General features: G+C 36.0%; 1 protein-coding gene across 3 annotated transcripts in view; it reads right to left on the minus strand.

The window, feature by feature from the left end:
- NFE2L2 (NFE2 like bZIP transcription factor 2) overlaps positions 1 to 19,375 on the minus strand; it is a 31,304-nt gene that overhangs the window by 9,753 nt on the left and 2,176 nt on the right. The window lies entirely within an intron of this gene.

Raw genomic sequence — 19,375 nt, forward strand, 5'->3', positions numbered from 1 at the left:
AAATAGGTGACCCTAAAGTGGGATTGGGGGAAGAAGGGAGGCCAGGAAAGATGGGAAAAGCTTCCAGAGAGCAATGGTGATTAAGCTGAGTATTAAGGGAAGTCAGTGATTCTAAGAGTTGGAGGGTAGGGGGGGAGAGCATGAGTAAATCCTGTACACAGGTGTGAAAAATGCAAGGAACAACAAATAGACTGGTATGGGTGGAGTGTATGAAAGGGAGGGGAATGTAAGACCAGGAAGGTTAAGAGGCCAGGTTATGATGAGCTGTTAAATGTCAAAGGACTATATTTGATCCTGGAGGTAACAGGATACTGAGGGGGGCAGGGGGAGGGAGTTGAAGAGGGAAGGGAGAGAGGGAAGGGGGAGAGACGGGGGGGAGAGACAGACAGAGAGAGAGAGAGTGAGAGAGGTGTATGCATGCAGGCAGTCCAACTAGAAAGTTACTGCAATAGTCTAGTAAGAGGTGATATATACCACAGTTCAAGCAAACTGCCTTCTCCATTTCTGCAGTTCCAAACTGACATTTGGACTAGCAGTGCATTTTATTTTTAAGCCTTTTTTTTCCTCCCTGGGGCAGCATTTTTCAAACTGTATTTTGTAAAACTTGTTTCACATTCCATTTGATGTGAATAGGGGTCTAGTGGAAAAAAAAGATTATAGCAATATTTTTCTCCTAAATTTTATATAAAATCATGTAAGAAAATAATTAACAATTAAAATAGGCTTAATTTCCTCTAAAATTCCAAGTTAAGCAGGTCCTTGGAACCAACTTCATAGGTTTTGTCAATCTATTTCATGCCTTCTGTGGTCTAACTGGATTGTAAAATATTGCCTGGACTGATACCTATTTAAAACCTAACAGTTATTACACAGGATGAAACTGTACCAGGTACTGAATTACTTTCATTTGGTTGCTTTTTAAAATCTTTTTAAAAAAATCTCTTAATCAGGGATGTAGCTGAAGTTGTATATAGATCCTACTTCCTGGAGGCAAGACTCATGTAAAAATTCCTAGGGACTTAAAAGGTTACAAAAATTTGGGGAAGATTTATTTCTGGGATTGTAAATGTTCAAACTATACTTCCCAATACCAAAGTATGACTCACACAACCCTACCCTTGTGAAAACTTTTTTTAGGAGACCACTGATGTGTTCTTCCTCTGCTCCCCACCCCCACCCTCCCAACTCTCCTATAAGCCAACCTTTAATTTTTAATGACAGAACAAGTATGGTCTCTAGAAACCATTTTTATAAATTATATACACATATATGTAAAACACACACATATATAAAAACACCAGAAAATGATCAAAAATGGAGGGGGAGGGGATGGAGGAGGGAAAAAGAGAAAAGGGCTTAATTCTTTGGTTTTCAAAAACAATTATATTTGAGACTAAATTAACAGGAATAAGTATGTGAACACTATTATAGCCTTCTCACATATGGAAGACTTTTGGCAAATAGAATTTAATCATTTTATTAATCAAGGGGTAAACCTATTGAGATAGTCTAGCTCAATTTGTTTACTCTGACAACTCCTTATAATATTGATGCAGTAGGAAATAAAGAAAATGATTAAATAATGATTTAAAAAAATTAGATGTAACTACCAGGAAAAACCTACTAGAATAATTTTCTTGAAAGACAGAAGGCAGCAAGCATGGTAAAGTGGAAATAGTATTAGATGTGGCAGTGGAGAAGACCAGGATTCAAATTCGGATGCTGTAACTTACTATTTGTGTGACCTTGGCTCATTTGACAACAGTGGGGTTGGACAAGATTTCTTCTGAGGACCCTATAATCCTTCATGAATACGTCTTATTTTTTGGTATTTCCTTCAGTGCCTAAAACAGTAATATTGTGCACAGAATCATTTGGAAGGGACTTTAGAGGCTATTTCCTTCCTTCCTTTTTTGGAGGGCAATTGGGGTTAAGTGACTTGCCCAAGGTTACATGACTAGTTTTTGTGTTAAGTGTTCAGGCCGAATTTGAACTCAGGTCCTCTTGACTCCAAGACCGGTGCTCTATTCACTGAGCCACCTAGCTGCCCCTAGAGACTATTTTCAATTTGCTGATTTTACTGAAAAGCAAATCAAGGCTAACAGGTGAGCCAGGTCAAGGTCACAGAGTGAGTTAATGAATTACAGAGCCAAAGTTAGGATCCAGGCCTTCTTAATCTTAGCTTAAATGCTCTCTCCACTGCTTATCTGTTGCAAGCTACAGGTAAATATTTATTTTCAAAAGTGCTATATATTATTGTCACCAACATAGCAATAATGTAGGGAGACCAAAAACCTTAGAAACATTAGAAAAGTCTTTGTTTTCATAAAGTCTTCCCCAAATGGGTAAACAACAGCAAAATTCTCAGATTTATACCAACAAATGCAAGACAATTTCCTTTTAAAAACCAAATTCGTTAACAATTTATTAAACTGAAAAATAACTTTCCCACTCTACCCTTTTCTTTCTTGAGGTGGGTAATTAAGTAGTCTAGCTATACTTGACCTGGCAAGTTACTATAGACAGGTATTTTCACATGCTGCTTACTAGTTTACAAAGACATTTCCTTAGTAATGACTCAATGATCCATGAAATATGACCCTGTCAATTTATAACACATGTTCATCATGCTGTCTAGTAAATTATTGCAGCACAATACAAAGCTAAAGTTATAACCAGACGATGCTCCAAATACCCAATACAAATCATTTTCAGGATGAAAATATGTATCTTGACCAGAAAAAGAAACTGTAGTTGGCAGTTCATTTTTTTGAAACTGTGGGTTAGTGCCATCTGCTACAAGTACATCATTCTTATTTATGCTTTGAGGATTATACACCTAGCATTCTAAAAGAGGCTTTTTATATCTGAACAAAGCACTGCTGACAGTACTCATAATGAAAAAGATGTATATGGGGGTGGGTAGTGATTACTGAGTAAGATCTGCCCAGCTCAATGAAAGCAACCCGCTTTCCCATTCTTGAAAAGCACAATTCTGAATTACCTTCCCTATGTAAAGGTAACTACCGACCTATAAGTAGATCATGTATTTCATCACCACTAATGAAAAGCTGTATTATGAACTTTGGTTGTCAGTCATCCAACCATGATACACAGCAGGCAGGCAGCTTGTGGGTAAAAGTGCTGGATATGAAATCATTAAGACCTGAGTTCAAATCCGACCTCAGATACTTGCTAGCTGTGTGACCTTGGACAAGTCACTTAAACCCATTTGCCTCAATTTTCTCATCTATAAAATGAACTAGAGAAAAAAATGGCAAACCACTTCTATATCTTTGCCAACAAAACCTCAAATGGGGTCATAAAGAATCAGACTACTGAAACTACTGAACAACAGCAATATGTGGGAAATAACAGCATTTACTTCACCTCACAGGGTTGCTAAGAGGGTCAGGTGAGTTAATTTACGAAGAGCCTTTGCAAACCTTTTTAAAGCATCCCATAAATGTGAGCTATTTACACATGCTCACATGCTCCCAAGCTGTCTGGGACCCACTGGGAACAGGCCACCTTAGACCCACACTCTACACTAACTGGCAAGATTAACACTAAAATGTATGGATGTTGATCATGATACCACTATGCCAGTGTTGTTGCCTCTCAGCAGCACTAATCACAGGACACTGACTTGAGTCATCTGAATGAAGTTAGGAGAGCTTTAGATCACCTAGTCTATTTATTCCTGGCTTCTTTATTTAACAATGAGGAAACTTTTTCCCAGAGAAGTGAAGTGATTTGCCCAAGGGCCATGTCTCCTAGACAAGAGTGTCTGTCCAGTCTCACTAGGCTTCTTAGGGCCCCAGGCAACTCCTTAGGACTACAAATGCTAGAAGAATTGCCAATGTAAGTTGATAGTTTCCTTACCAGGTTAAAAAAAATATTAAGTAAATAGTTTGGTATGTAAAAATGCTGGACTAAGGATACAGTAGACTTAAGGTCTAATGCCAGCCCGTAAATAACCAGAATTAATCATGTCATAGATCCCTGATGACACTAGACTGTTTATAGCTACTCCAAGGCATAGTATGAAGACCTTTGCCCTAATGAATATAGGAAATAAATTAATAATTTTTCTGTGGAAAGACACAAATATTTACATAATAGCACAAATAGATTAGTGATCTTAAAAACAAACATGGTATTTTTCTGTTTGAGACCACTAGACCAAAGTGACAGTCAGGAATGCATTTGATAACCTTTCCTGTTAATTAATGCTCATGACAACTTGGAGAAAAAAATCTCACCTGAGTTCTAATCTACTAACTTCAAATAGTAGTTTTTTTATAAACATTAAAAATGAAGTGCTTCAAAAAATATGTATATGGATTCAGTTACTCTCACAAATACATACATGTACTATTTAATAGTAATGTTCTTGAAAGGTTGTACTAAGGAAGTGTAGTCTTTGAAAGAATTTTTATGGTGAATTCGTTGTAAATGATCTTTTTGTAAAGCAAATAATCACCCTCACTCTATTTCATTCTGACTTTCCTAAAATTTCTCAACAGGATAATGTTCCTTTGATGGTATGGCATATATCTTCTTCGGTAGCTTTTAGAACTATCCCTAGCAGAGTGCAAGGCATATGTGGGAAGTTGATAGGTGTTAAATGGTTGATGGACTATTAGGTTTAATTAAATAAAAGTACTTATAAAGTACTAGCACCATTTCAAATTGGGTCTACAACATTATCATTGAAGGTTAAAACTGAAGAGCAAAGAAAACTTCACACACAAAAGCAACAACTGAACAGTATTTACTCAATCACCAAGATGTATATAATTGTTATGGATTAGACATCTTTCTGTAGTCTATTTCTACAGGACCATCAATATATATATAAAACAGCATGCAACAAAGAGATTCCTGCACAGATGCTGTAAAGATATATAAGTTTACTTTTTAAGTTTTACAGTGAAAAATCCCAAAACATGATATTCACTAAAATGCATATTAAATAAAAATTAATCTCTTCATAAAATATGTAAAACCTCACTATTTAATGTAATATCTTTTCTTAAAAGGAAGGCCAAATTAAGAAGGCTGACCTATTTAATAGCTCCTCGTGGAACATGAAAAAGAGGACAAAATAATAGAAAAAGGCCTAAATCAGACATCAGGAGACCTAGGTAGGGTTCTGACAGAGACTATGCCACTAACTATATAGTACCGGACAAGTTTCTTAACTTCTCAGAGAAAGAAGGTCTGAATAGGTAGATGTGACCTCTAAGTAAGTGCCTTCCCCCTTATGGTAGTTTTAACATACTCTTATTAAGAACCTTTCTCAGGCACAGAACATTTAACCATTAATTTTATTTGATAATCATGTTGATTATAGATCAATAAAGCAGTTTCCAGCATATACTGTTCCTTAAGAAATTAACTGTAAAAGAGAACTTCGAAATAAAAGAGCACTTTGGGATTACCTATCTAAATCCTTAAGGAAAAAAAAATCACAGCTTGGTAAGACTGTTTTCTGGGGTTAACTTCCAACTCTAAAATGCTAGATTGACAGAAACCTACAGGGTGATGATGACCTGAAATCCAGTTACTATAAGAAAGTCAGCACATACTCTACTGTGTAAGTGATATACAGTGCATTGTGTTTAATTTCTCATGTATTACACTTGTATTTAATATATTAAATCTTCCTGTTTCTACCACTTAGGCAGAAACGGGTAGTAAGTGTTTGGGAAAGAAGGGTGTCTTCCATTTCTGGTCAACTTTCCAGCCAATGCCAGTGTTACCACTGCTAAGAATCAATGGTGGCTCAAAAATCAGTGTATGTGTGGGTCAGTTCTTCAAGTTAATAAATATTTAAGAACTTACTACATGTAAGATACTGTACTAAATGCTGGGGATGCAAGAACAAATAAAAGAAATGAAGCTCTCAGTCTAATGGAAGAGAAAACATACAAACAACTACATACAAATAAAAAATATCCAGGATAAGTTGAAGATAATCAACAAAGGGAAAGAATTACTATTAAAGGGGGATTGGGAAAGGATTCTTGTAGTAGGTGGGATTTTAGCTGGGACCTGAAGGAAGCCAGAGAAACAAGAGGCAGAGATGAGAAGGGAGAGAATTCCAGGTATGGGGGACAGTGAGTGAAGATGCACAAAATCAGGAGATGGAATGTCTTGTATGTGACACAGTCCAAGACCTAGGGCATAGGTTATTTAACTACTAAAGCCACCTTAAAAGGCTATTCTGGCACATGGTACAAACACCACAAAAGGCACCTTTAATTAACTTTTCAAGACAGATTCAGCTGAACCTTCAAATACAAGGGAGAGACCCTGGATTGCTGCCCCCTTGGGGGACAAAGGGAGAATGGAAATCCTGGGACACCAAGAAGGCTGATATCAGAACCTGTCATCTGGTAGACCTCCTTTAAAAAAACCAACTAATTATTCTTCCTAACTCAGTTTGTACCTAACTCTGTTCACATCCTCTAAATCTCAGTGTCCTGGTGCAAAGCCCTATTTCCCTGTCCTATCTTATCTCTATCTTTTCTAAACTTTATCAATTGGTTATAAAGACTTCCTGGATGAGTAGTATCCTAAGGTTGTTCTATGTTTGGTCTTAGAAAGAAGTATTTCCCTTCACTAAGCTAATCACTAAAGTTACTGTTCAGTAACACATTGTTCAAAAAAATATTGGTTCATGCATATGCATACTGATTTTTTTTAAACTCAAAGTTTACTGAAGAATTTCATCATGTATAGTTTAAATTAAATTTTGGAAGACATTCTCACTCTAATTTAAAAAAATCATAAACAGATAAACATTTCAAAAGTCATATGACAGCCAAAAAAACTACAATATAGAACAAAGGTTCTTTACCATTGTTGTGTGTCATGGACAAACAAATCACTTTGACTCTCTGGTTAAACCTATGGATCCCTTCTCAAAACAACGTTTTTAAGTGCACAGAATGAAATACCAAAAAAATTATATTGAAATACAGTTATCAAAATAGTAAAAAGACAAGCTCACTGACCTCATTGGTTAAGACTCCTAGAGCAGAACAACATAATGCTTGAGGAGTTTCAAATTCACAGTATTTTCCTATATGGAACAAAACTGTTTCTGTTTAGGGTTCACTATCTTTGAGCTTGAAAACAAGACCTATGCACCTGGGTGAAAATTTGGAAAAAATGTCAGAGAATGGATAGGTGCTTAGAAATCATCTAGTTCAACTACTTCAGTTCAGAGTAAGAATGAAGGCCATACAGTTTGAATGTCTTCATAAAGGCAAGAAATTATTGAATTATGCTCTAAATGCACACAACTCTGACTCCCAGTTAAGGACTCTATACAAGATGTTTTCAATCAGTAGGCCACAGAAGTATTAAAGGGGTTTGTATATCTAAATCTGAAAAACTAAACACTGCCATTTTTATCTTGATTTTTTTCTATCAAAATATAGTTTCATTTCTGAAAACTAAGTATCTTCTACACATATTACTACTTTCCAAATGTATGTAATTTTTGTGACATATAAAATAAAAACTATGAATCTGAAACTGTATCACATACTTTCACAATCAACAGACAGTATTAATACAATTGCTCTTATGGAGGAACCACAAAATTTGATGTTAAAAAAATTCTCATTCTAAAAAAAGTTGGAAATTCCCCACCTAAACTATACTACAGTTAGATTTCATTAAGTAATCAATGCCTGGACCCAATAGTGCAAAAATTGATGCAAATGATGTCAATATTCCATATGGAAATATAATTTTTATTTTCCATTAGAAAGTATTACATGAGGGGCGGCCAGGTAGCACAGCGAGTAAGAGCACCGGCTCCAGTGTTGAGAAGACCTGGAGATCGAATCCCGGGCTCAGACATTCAGCACCCACCCAGAAACACCTGGCCGTGTAACCTTGAGCAAGTTACTTAACCGCAATTGCTTAGGGGCGGCCAGGTGGCTCAGCGAGTAAGAGCACTGGCTCCAGTGTCGGGATAACCTGGATCAAATCCCGGCCTCACCTGGATCAAATCCCGGCCTCGGATACTCAGCACCACACCCAGAAATAACTGGCCGTGTAACCTTGAGCAAGTTACTTAACCCCCATTGCTTTAAAAAAAAAAAAAAAAGTATTACATGCCTAACAACTCAAGTTACTTATACTATGCTCTGTACAAAACAGTTTTCTCACTGCCCCTAAAACCTTGTTTTTTTTCTCTAGTGTTTTGAGGAAATAAAATTCAAAAAAAAAATTATCACCGACACCAATTATAGTTCTGATGTCAATAAAACAGTATCCAAAAGCCCAAGGGATGAAAGAGCACTGAACTGAGGCAGAATATTCAGGTAATAGGCCTGGTGCATACAGAAAAGACTTTCACATCTTTACAATCAATACATACCAAATAAGAATATAATAATTCCCATCCAGGCTGTACATATCAAATTTCATTCATTTCCAACTTCACACAATGGTCCTATTTTGTTATGATGGGAGAAAAGGGGGATATTTAATGTCCATTTTTCCAATTCACCAGCTAAACTAATTCCAGCTCACATTTGATAAGTATAAATGTGTAATTGAAATAGATCCAAAGTTCATATCTCTGTTCTTATTATATCTGAATAAATTAATAAATTCTCAGAATTTCAACTCTAGAAGGGACCCTGGAATTAATTTTCTCTAAACTTCTCATATTTATAATTGAGCTCTCTGATGCACAAGCTCTAAAAATGGAAAATTACATGCTCAGCAGAGAAAGACCGAAAAGTATCTAAACTCAGAGGTTACAAGAATCAAAAAATCCCCACAAGAAATTAGAACTTTTTTCTTGGGAGACTAAGTGGTGTTGCAGAAATGGTACTGGATTAGGAGCTGGGAAACCTGTGATGATCTCCTAACTCTGCTACTAACTAGTACTGGGAGTTGGGACAAGTTACTTCATCTCTAAATGTTTATTTCTTCACCCAAAAATGGGGTTAATAATACCTGTCTTATCTTACTTCATTCAAAGAGAGCCAAAAGAGATATGTTGTGTAAAAGCATGCTATGCTAAACAGCAGATAATACATAAGATAACACTGAAACTTCATTGTATCTCTGTACATGTGAAATGAATTCACAAGAAGCCTCTAACTTCTAGGCTTTTACATAAAAGAGGGTATAGTAATAACATTTATTTGCCAAAATTCACATAAATGGTATCAATAGTGTGGTTACTAATCCTTAAATTTTTCTTTAACATTACAACATCCCTGAGGACTCTTAAACTTGACTGGGAAAGTTCCTATGAAATACCATTTAAAGCCCTGAACTGTTTTACCAGTACACTTCTGACTTGGAAAAAGATATTGATGGTATATTCATCCAATTTACAGATGACAAAAGCAGAGTGAGAAAGCTAATACGTTAGCTGAAAGTCGGTATCCAAAAGAATCATGGCAGGTTATAGCATTTGGTCTAAATCTAATCAGGTGAAATTCAATAGGGATAAAATTTAGGTTTTGTACTTGCGCACAAAAAAAAAAAAAAAACAAATAACCAGCCCCCAAACTTTATGATTATAATATGAGGGAGGCATGGCTAGACAACAGTTGTTCTGAAGAAGTTTGGGGGGAGGGGAAGTTAGTAGGCTACAAACTGAATTCAATGAGTCAGTAATGTGAAGTGTAGCAGACAAAAACAGTTATAATGCAAAAAAACCTAATGCAATCTTGGTATAGGCCACACTACTATGACCTCATTACACCTCATCTAGTAGCCTTGTGACATAGTTCAGAAGGACATTAATGAATTGTAAAGTTCCAGAAGATGGAAAACAGTAATTGTGAAGGAACTTGAATTCAGGTCATATGGGAAGTGGCTGAAGGAGCCAGGGACAATTAGCCTGGAAAAGAGAAGACTAGGGAGAAAAGGGAAGGACATGATAGCTATCCTCAGGTATTTGAAGGTCTGTCATGTGTAAGAGGGATAAGACTTGTTCTGTTTGATGAGATGGATAGAAATTTCAAAGAATGGGTGGTGGTTTTCCCTTCCTTGGGGGTCTTTAATGAGGAGGCTATATCAGGGATAGGGAACATGTAGCCTTGAGGCCACATGTGGCGTTCTAGGTCCTTAAGTACTGCCTTTTGACTGAGTTCAAGTTTTACAAGGGACTTGTTCTGTGAAGTTTGGATTCAAAGGGCCACACTCGAGGACCTAGAGGGTCACATGTGGCCTTGAGGCAGCAGGTTCCCCACCCCTAGGCTAGATGGCCACTTTGTCAGGCATATCATGATGGAGATCCCTTTTGTGTATGGACTAGCTGGCTGAAGGCCCTCCCAGCTCTCAAACTCTGCAGCTCCATCTCCTTCACTGTATCTGCTTGTGGATCTCCCTCTCTTATCTTCTATACTAATCTCTTACCTAGAGAGACTTTGGCCAAAAAAATTGTTCTTTTATAAAATAATCTAAGGAATCTTCCCTTCACTTAAAGGGAATTTAGAATAAGAGCCTCAGAGGTTCACAGAGTAGATGCTTTTGGTCTCCAGGACTTCCCCCTCACCCCTTACCTCTAATTATACTTTTCAATGGATTTTTATGAAATATTTTCAAAAGTAAAAGAAACTTCAATCTCACTTCTAGGACACAGATGCACTTCCACCACTATTAAGATATCCTTTGATATCAAACCTGCACATTCACTTACCTGTTCAAATTTTTTGTTTTTTCTTTTAAAGTACATAGAATGAAGGGCCAAAGGTCAGTCAGTGAGACTCTTTCAGGTTGGGGCGGCTAGGTGGCGCAGTGAATAGAGCACCGGCCCTGGAGTCAGGAGGACCTGAGTTCAAATCCGGCCTCAGATATTTAACACAAAAACTAGCTGTGTGACCTTGGGCAAGTCACCTAACCCCAATTGCCCTCCAAAAAGAAAAAAAAAGACTATTCTAGGTTAAAGGCCTTAAGCTATGGAAATTCTAAAGCTTCAACTAATACTTGAAAAAGATACTGGGGAAGTTTTTATATTACAAAACCTAGGAACCATATTCAGTCCACAAGTTTGATACTACAAGCAATGCTACTGATAAAACCTACAAGAAAGAAATTTTTTAAAAGGCTATCTTCTTTCATTAGCCCCCCCCTTTCCAGATTACTACTAAAAAATTCTTTCCTATTTACTATCTTAAGGAAGACAGACCAGTAATAAAATAAAAGAAGTCTATAACAGCAACTGAGTTGCTTTTCTCACTTTAATGAACAGAGGTTTCAAAACAACATTCAATTGCACAGCAGGTCTATCAAGAGTAGAATGCCTCTTTTGATGTAAACCTTTATTTACTCCCCATTTTAAGTTATTGTGACAGATATAATCTGGCAACATCACTTCATGCCTAGGTTATAGCAACTACTTTTTAATTAGTCTTCCTGTCTCCAAACTCTTTTTTCCTTGATACCATCCTTCACACCACCACCTGATTACATTCTAGGTAAAGAATTCGGTCACAGAGGGCCCAGCCAATATGAACTAATTGCCATGTCCCAACACTCCCTCGTGGAGCTTTCCTACCACGGCTCACACTGTTACCTCCACTGGAATGCTGCTAATCTTCACTTACTGAAATCTTATCCATATTTGAAGACCCAGATGAAATGCCATCTCCTCCAAAATGCCTTTCCTGATCACCAAGCCAATCCTCCTTCCCCTATACTCTTAGATAGCATTAGGCAATGCTATTTACATGGCATTTATAACTACTACTCATATTTATGTAATAAAGTTTTCAAAGTTTCTTCCCAACAACCCTGTGAGTTAAATAGGGCAAATAATACCTGTTTTTTAAAGATGAGAAAACTAAAGGTCAGGGATATTAAGTGATGTGCCCAGGGTCTCATTTGTAATAAGTGTTGGAGACAAGAGTCACAGATTTATCACTGAAGGAGGTATTATACATCACTCAGTCTGATCTCACTTTATCTATGAGGAAACTGAGGCCCAGGTGACACGTAATAAATAGCAGAGCTGAGATCTGAACTTTGGTCTTCTGATTTAAAACCTAGTCCTCTTTCCATTGCACCACGATACCCTCCCCATCTCCCTACCTGAAGCACAACTGTCCTACCTCAGATAGAGAACTACTTTCTACCCCAACACGGACAGAAATTAGTTCATATATATTCCTCTGCCCCAGAACTCTGTTTCTTCTCTATCCCTAAAACATAACTCCCCCTGCCTCTCTCTCCAAATTAATACAAATTCTGAAGCTATATGCTGATATCCTATTTAGTCCTGTTAGCTGACATTTTAACAAAGCGTGTGTGTATGTGCATGTGTGTGCATATAATTTGGGAGTGCAGAGAAACTGAGATGGGGAGATGGAATGTAATGTATGAGATTAGCTTAGTTAGGAAGCTAAATAATTTAAAAGCGAGGTTGCAAATACTGATTATTTTCCTAATTAAGAACTACTTACATTCTTGCTAAAAACCCTAAATAATAAAAATGGAATATTGGTGGGGGAGTTATATAACTTTATGTTTGAATAAAAATATTCATATTTTAATATTTTGTATCACTACTCTTTAATATTAAATATTGATAATGCTTTAATGAAGTCTTTCACATAGGTATTAACTTGTTCTTTAGGTATTCATTTGGTGCTTTTTAAAATAGCACCTGATTAATGGAATGTTTATTTTCTTCTTGTAGAATTCTTCTTATAAAATTAGCTTATTTTATTATCTGAAGGCAGCTGGAAGGCCCAGTGGATAAGAGTGCTGGTCTCAAGAGTTTGGAAGACCTGCAGTAACTGAGAAGGGAGACCCTGCCGTCCTTTCCTGACCCCATCAAAATGAAGATGTTCTCTTCACAGGCTTGCAACAATATCCCTGTGCAACGTTAATTTTATCATGACTGTTTAGCACCGTCTTATGTCCTGAGGAGATCACAGAACCTACCTGCCGAAGAAACAGCTTATTTACAACCAGATGTTTAGAGTTTGGAAAAAACATTACATATGATCTAGTCCAATCCTCTCATTTTGCAGATTTAGAAAACAAAACAGGTCATGTCATCCAAAGCCAAACTACTACGATGGTGATAGATCAAAGCCTTCTAAGGACAAGCCCAATTTTCACCTCATGACTTTTGGAAATATTTGGGTCCTAATACTTACAGTATTTACAATTATCCTTTATCAAGAGTCACATGACTACAGTATTCTCTCTAGGGCATACCTCCCCATCTGTGGAATATCTAGTCCAGATATTGTCACAATTCAGGAAACAAGTGAATTCTATGTTCTACCATATATTCTTCTTCAAGCAGGAATGATAGGGACCTAAAATGAAAACCATCAAGATGTGGAAATCTCTCAAATTCTGGAGAAGGATTCTCAATTGTCTTCAGATGTTAATTAGAATTAGCCTTTGACTTTTCTCTTCTTCTTCTACCTAAAGTGTATAAGCATGTGGTGTGGAGGAATGAAGGTACTCCATAGTTATTTAAGTCAGCCCTGGAACTTGAGAACAAGCCTCCATTTCCTTTTCTCAAGATTCCCAGCTGTGGGGAGTTCTTTTCTGGCTTTACTTTTCACTGGGGCTACCAGGAACCATCTCTGTACCTCTAGTAATAAAAACTTCAAATTTGGAATTTTTGAGCTCTGAAAGCTTCATATAAAATACTCTAATAATAAAAAGTGAGATTTTTAAAAGATGTAGGCTACTACTAAACTAGTACAGGTGGCTTGAGAACCAACTAGGTGATACCTGTGAATTATCATTTCATTTGTGATTCCCCACTAAGGTGTCAATGTACTAAGGATGCAGATACCAAAGCAAAACTACCTACTCTCCAAGAGCTTACGTTCTATTTGGAAAAACAGCATTTAAATGCCTGTAAAATACAACCTATGTAAAAAGTAATGGAAAGAGGGTCATGTAACAACTACTGGAATGAGTAAATGTCTCACTCAGGAGCTAGCACTTGGCTGAGCTTTAAAGGGGCAGAAGTACAGATTCTAGAAGTGGAAGTCTGAAGTAAACCTGTGTGAAGGCTTAAGAGATTGCATGTCTCGTAGTTGAGAAACAGCAAGTAGGCCAATTTGGCGAAGAGCCACTGGAACTTTCTGACCAATAAAGTGCCACGTTTAGCATGTGCCCTAGGAATATCAATTTGGCAGCTTTATGGAAGATGACCTTAAGAGGAGAGAGCCCTGAAGCAAGGAGATCATTTAGGAGGATACTGAAATAGTCCAGGTAAGAGTTAATGGAGCAGTGCATCAGGGGAGTAGCTAAAGAGAGACATAGGAAATATGGTGGAAGTAGAACCAGTAAGACATAGTAACTGGGATGGGAGGGAAAAGAAAAGATAAGAATAACTTCTAGGTTATGAATCTAGGTAAATAAAAAGATGACACCCTCGAAGGAAACAAGGAAGCCAAAAAGAAAGGTGAATTTAGTAAATGAATTGTTTTGATTATGCTGAGTTTGAGAAGTCTACAAGATATCCAGTTCAAAATGTCCAGACAACAGTTGCTAATTCTGTTCTGCAACTGAGGAGAAAGATTATGGTTAGATATAGATCTGGGAGTTAATTCTTCATCTAAAAGAGAAGAAGAAAGCCCAGGTTAGAGCCTTGGGGGACATAGCTGAACATCCACAAAAGGAAGGGCAAAGAGGTAGGAGGAAAACCAAGAGAAATCCTAGAAAAGAAAAAAAAATATGAATAGAAGGTGATTAATAGCGTCAAATATTACAGAGAGGTCAAAAAAGCTAAGGATTATTTGAAAAACTAGCAGATTTGGCAATTAAGAATTTATTTCCTAGTCCCTTTCAGTGTCCACTTTCAAAGACCTTCTAGGTATCAACATATCAAAGCAAGTTACCTTGGCTTTAGGATAATCTAGGCAATTTGATAGAGGGCCCCACAGCAGAGGGTCAAATAAGGATCCATCATTAGAAAGAAATACCCTGGGAATGAATTCAGGCTGTCTCTGTTTCTTTTCTTCCCCAGTTAATTTCTTAAAACAGAAATATATTTTAATATTTAATCCTATGTCATTAAAAATTCCTTATCTCTGTCTTTTAGAACTCTGCTTCCTCTAAGTTCAACTCAGGAGTTATCTCATCAGATAAGTCTTCCCAGATGATCTCCCTATTATTAGTATTTTATTCCTTACCTCAAATTATTTTGCATTTGTTTTTCAGTCAATTAAACATTTATTAAGCACCTATGTGTCAGCCACTGTGCTAAGTGCTTTTATGTTTATATGTTTTATCTTATTCAGTAGAATAAGAGCAGGGGCAGTTTTTATTTTTGGCATTATATCCCCAGTGCCTTGTGCATAGTAGGCAATTAATAAATTTGAGTTTGACTTAATGAAATTGAACTGGATACACAATATAGAGGTAAAGATGAGTTCATCACAACACCCTTGTCATTTTTTTCTCACAAATTCTCTGAATTTTTATTTTTTTAACAAAAAAAAAAAATGAATTCAGGTATGTTCCTATTAGGAAGGAAAGGAACCCTATATGAAAGAAATGATTAAAATTCCAAATTCACCAAATGTCACTCTATTTTAGATTACTTAATTTTTTTTTTACACATCCTTACTCAACAACAATACACTTATTTTCCAGCCAAAGGTTGATTTAAAAAATCTCAGTAGTAGGAAAAATGTGCTAAAAGCCAACATCAAATTACTAAAAGCTAATCAAAAACAAAACAAAACAAAACTTACTAAGAAAAAAAATGAAAAGTTACTTCTATTGAACACTCAAATTTGCATACATCCAAAAGAAAGAGGCGATGCCAGATCTGCAATTAGGGAACAACAATTATATATACCATTTTGGTTATACAATACAAACTCTGTACCAACACAGGGTGGGGAGGCTGTGAGAAATGGAAATGACTTACTATTGTGTAAGCTAATGTTAAAAAAGATAGGTCTAATCCCACACCTCAGAAGTCTATACAGTGGGGCAGTTCCACAAAATCAGCATTCAGTAAACATTACAAAATCCAGGCCCTGTCACTAGTTCCCTCACACATACAGATACCCATTATCATGAGCACAAAATATTACTTCAATTTTCAAATGGGTCTTTACAAATCATTCACAGAAACCAAGGCTCAGAAAGGTTGGGTGACTTGCCCAAGGTCACACAATTAGTCAAGGGCAGAGCTACAACTAGAATCAGATTTCCTGATGCCTGTGATCTTTCTACTGGAGTTCCAACACTGCCTCTCAGATGGAAATAAACTAGGCATTATGCAATACTCCATCATAATCCTGATTTCTAAGCATTCTGTACTAACTGAATCTTTCTGAGTTAGCCCTAAGTAATTCAGTCTTTGGATTACTATTGTGGTAAAGTTCACATTCCAAATGAAAAACAGAAAATTTTCCTAACTCAAATGGAGAAAAGACCTTTGATGACAGCAACAGATGCTGCTTCAGCTTCTAGGGGGAGCTCATCAATTATTATTTACTGAATTTCAGAAATGTCACCTTGAAACAATGTAAAAAAGTCCCTGCTGTCAGTCAACTGTCCACAGATAAACAGATCACCTAAAAAAAACAGGATAAAGACCACCTAATCAAATGGTTTAGATCTACCTTCACAAGTACTCACTATACAAGAATGCAACAGCAGGGGATACAAAGAAGGAGAATAGCTCAAGAAGTTTACAATCTAGCTGGGGAGATAAAGGATAGAAAGCAAACAAATAAGGACATAAATACATGAAAAATGGTCAAACAACAGGATGTAGTTAACTGTCAAATGAGTAGAAAAAGACTATGAATCAGACAGGGCAAATATTTCTCCATCTAGCTGAATGATTTCCCTTCTTATCTGGCCTGAAAAAAAAAAAAGGATGGCTACACATCAATGTGTTACTGATATCACAGTCCAAAAGTCGCAGTCTCTAAGCGTGTGAGAAAAAAAAAAGCAAAGTATTTACAGACAAAAAAAACCCCTTCCGACTATGCTGATATGCTAAATTATAATGACTTCAAAAGTCACTTATTAACACTATCCAATAAAAGATGGACTTGGCTCTCAAATTCCATTTTTCCTCTAGCCTTTGTGTTGTTTAGTGCCAGAGTGCAAACAAACCCACAAAGGGAACTACACACAAAAGTTAGTTGCCCTCTTCTCCTTACACCAGGTCCTGCCATAACTGGAGTAAAAAAGGTGTTCTGTGATCATGCATTTTCCATTCTCAGACTTAATTCTAGCATTTAAAAGTGTTTATTGTGTCAGTGGCTCTCAAACAGAAAAATCCTAACTCTGAAGTGAGGATAGATTAATTCAGTAAGTGTTGCAATGAGCTTTTTGTTTTCTTGCTCATAATCTTAAAACAGTCCTATATATTTTAAAGTACAAATGGTATATTTCTGAAAATATTTCTAACATTTCCCCAGTTTTAAATAAAAATCTTAAAACATACCACCATCAGTTCAATTATTTAATATCTGATAAAATCTATAAAACTTCCTCATGTATTAGATGTTTAAGTACTTCAATAACCTGCTGGACCAAACACAAATTTCTGAAATCTGCTGACTAGACGCATCTATTGAGTTCAATTAGGTTGATTTTACTCCAAAATCCAACTTAGAATATTACATGTTTTCAAGGAAAAGAGATACTTTATTTTGAATGTGGTATTCCTAAAGACAATGTAAACTTAACTAGTTAATTAACCTGAAGATTTCTTAAGACTTCATGTTTTCTTTAGTTCAGAAGTACTAAGTAGGTAATTATATTTTATTTAGGCCAATAAATTTCCCTTTTGACTTGATCTTCAACTCAAATTCAGTCATCACATAGACATTATCGTACAAGTATATTTCTTAGAGACTAGAAAATAGTAAAAAAAAAAAAGAATTAACTTTAGTTTTCCTCAGTTTACCCACTTTTTATTAAAATGTGACATTTTCCTCTCACAGTTATTTCTAGTACACAAGCAACCCTTCTCTAGGAACCAAAAGTGTGGATAATGGCAAGAGAGTCCAAAACGAAGGGAAAAAAAGGAAAAAAAACCCTGAGATTTTCCCCAACACTCCTAGGTTTACTTTCAGACTGTCCACAAATTATCTTGAAGGAAAATAGATTAATACTAAGGAAAAATATACAATTAGTCTCGATTTAACTTCTTGTTATTCACAGAGAATGAAAGTTTGTCCTTATTGTCTAAGAAAATTCAATTTCATCAAGCATAACTCAAAAAAAAGTCTTAATTTTGCTGTGAAAATACTGAGGGGGGTTGTACATGTCCTCCTACAATGTGTTTTCAAATTGATCTCTACATCAAGAGACAACTGATTTTTCTTTCCTCTCACTTTTCTTTTTGTACTTGACACTTTTATTACTGCAGTGAAAAAAGTAACTCCATCTCTCATCTGCAGCACAGTGTACAGGAGAATAAATGTAAAGTTTTTATAATGGGTGTGGGGAAGTCAAGTTATACTTACTGATCTCCTGGATATTTTTATCTACGTAAAGAGGCTGACAGAATACCTTCCAGTATAATATCATAGGGTTTGGAACAGGGAAAGCATAACCATTATATAGTGTCTACTATATGCCAGATACTGTGCTGAGCTCTTTTTACAAATATTATCTCACTTGATCTTAATTAATTACATACACATTTTAAAAAAGAGGCTTCAGAAGGCCAAGGGCCTACTTTTTATTCCTTTGGTGATATCTAGCAAGTATTATAAAAATATCAATGTCTTAATTTATTCTACTTATTTTTTGCTATCAGCTCTGACGCCTCAATTTTATTTTTCTATTGACTTCAAACTGATGCTTTAGTGATAAAATTTTGCCATTTTGTCTTAAGTCCATTCTCCATGTTTCCTTTTGTTTTCTCAAGCCTGAAATTTTAGGGCACATTTGAATGCTATTCTCCAAAACATTTTCCATCTCCAAAAATGAATCTTCAATAGTATTTTGTATATTTTCAAAAAAGCATCTACAAACCCTTAGTTTTGGCCATAACTGAATCCAATAGTAAATTTATCTTTAGAATAGTAAGCTATTAGGGCACAAAAGCAAAATCATTCTTAGGGAACAGTCCAATACTATACAACTTCATAGGGACCTATAATGTCCTGAATATATCCAAAGAGCAAAGTGAAAAGTGAACTCTTTAGTCCTCCCGAAGAATAGATAACAGCTTTCAAACAAGAAGGCATTCAATACCTAACGCTTAAGATCGAATTAAAATTTTCCTTTAAACAATAATCTTTTAAAAACTTCGAACAAAAACTGGGAAATTTTTGGTAATCTTTTCACTTTTCTGTCACACTTTCAAAATACACTACGATTTGTAATAATAAAGGAATTTACTTCCAATTCTTCCAACTCAGACTAC

This window comes from Petaurus breviceps, unplaced genomic scaffold (genome assembly GCF_028583685.1).
Source record: "Petaurus breviceps papuanus isolate PSGF00001 unplaced genomic scaffold, PetGlider_PUasm1.0 90763, whole genome shotgun sequence".
Classification (NCBI taxonomy): domain Eukaryota; kingdom Metazoa; phylum Chordata; class Mammalia; order Diprotodontia; family Petauridae; genus Petaurus; species Petaurus breviceps.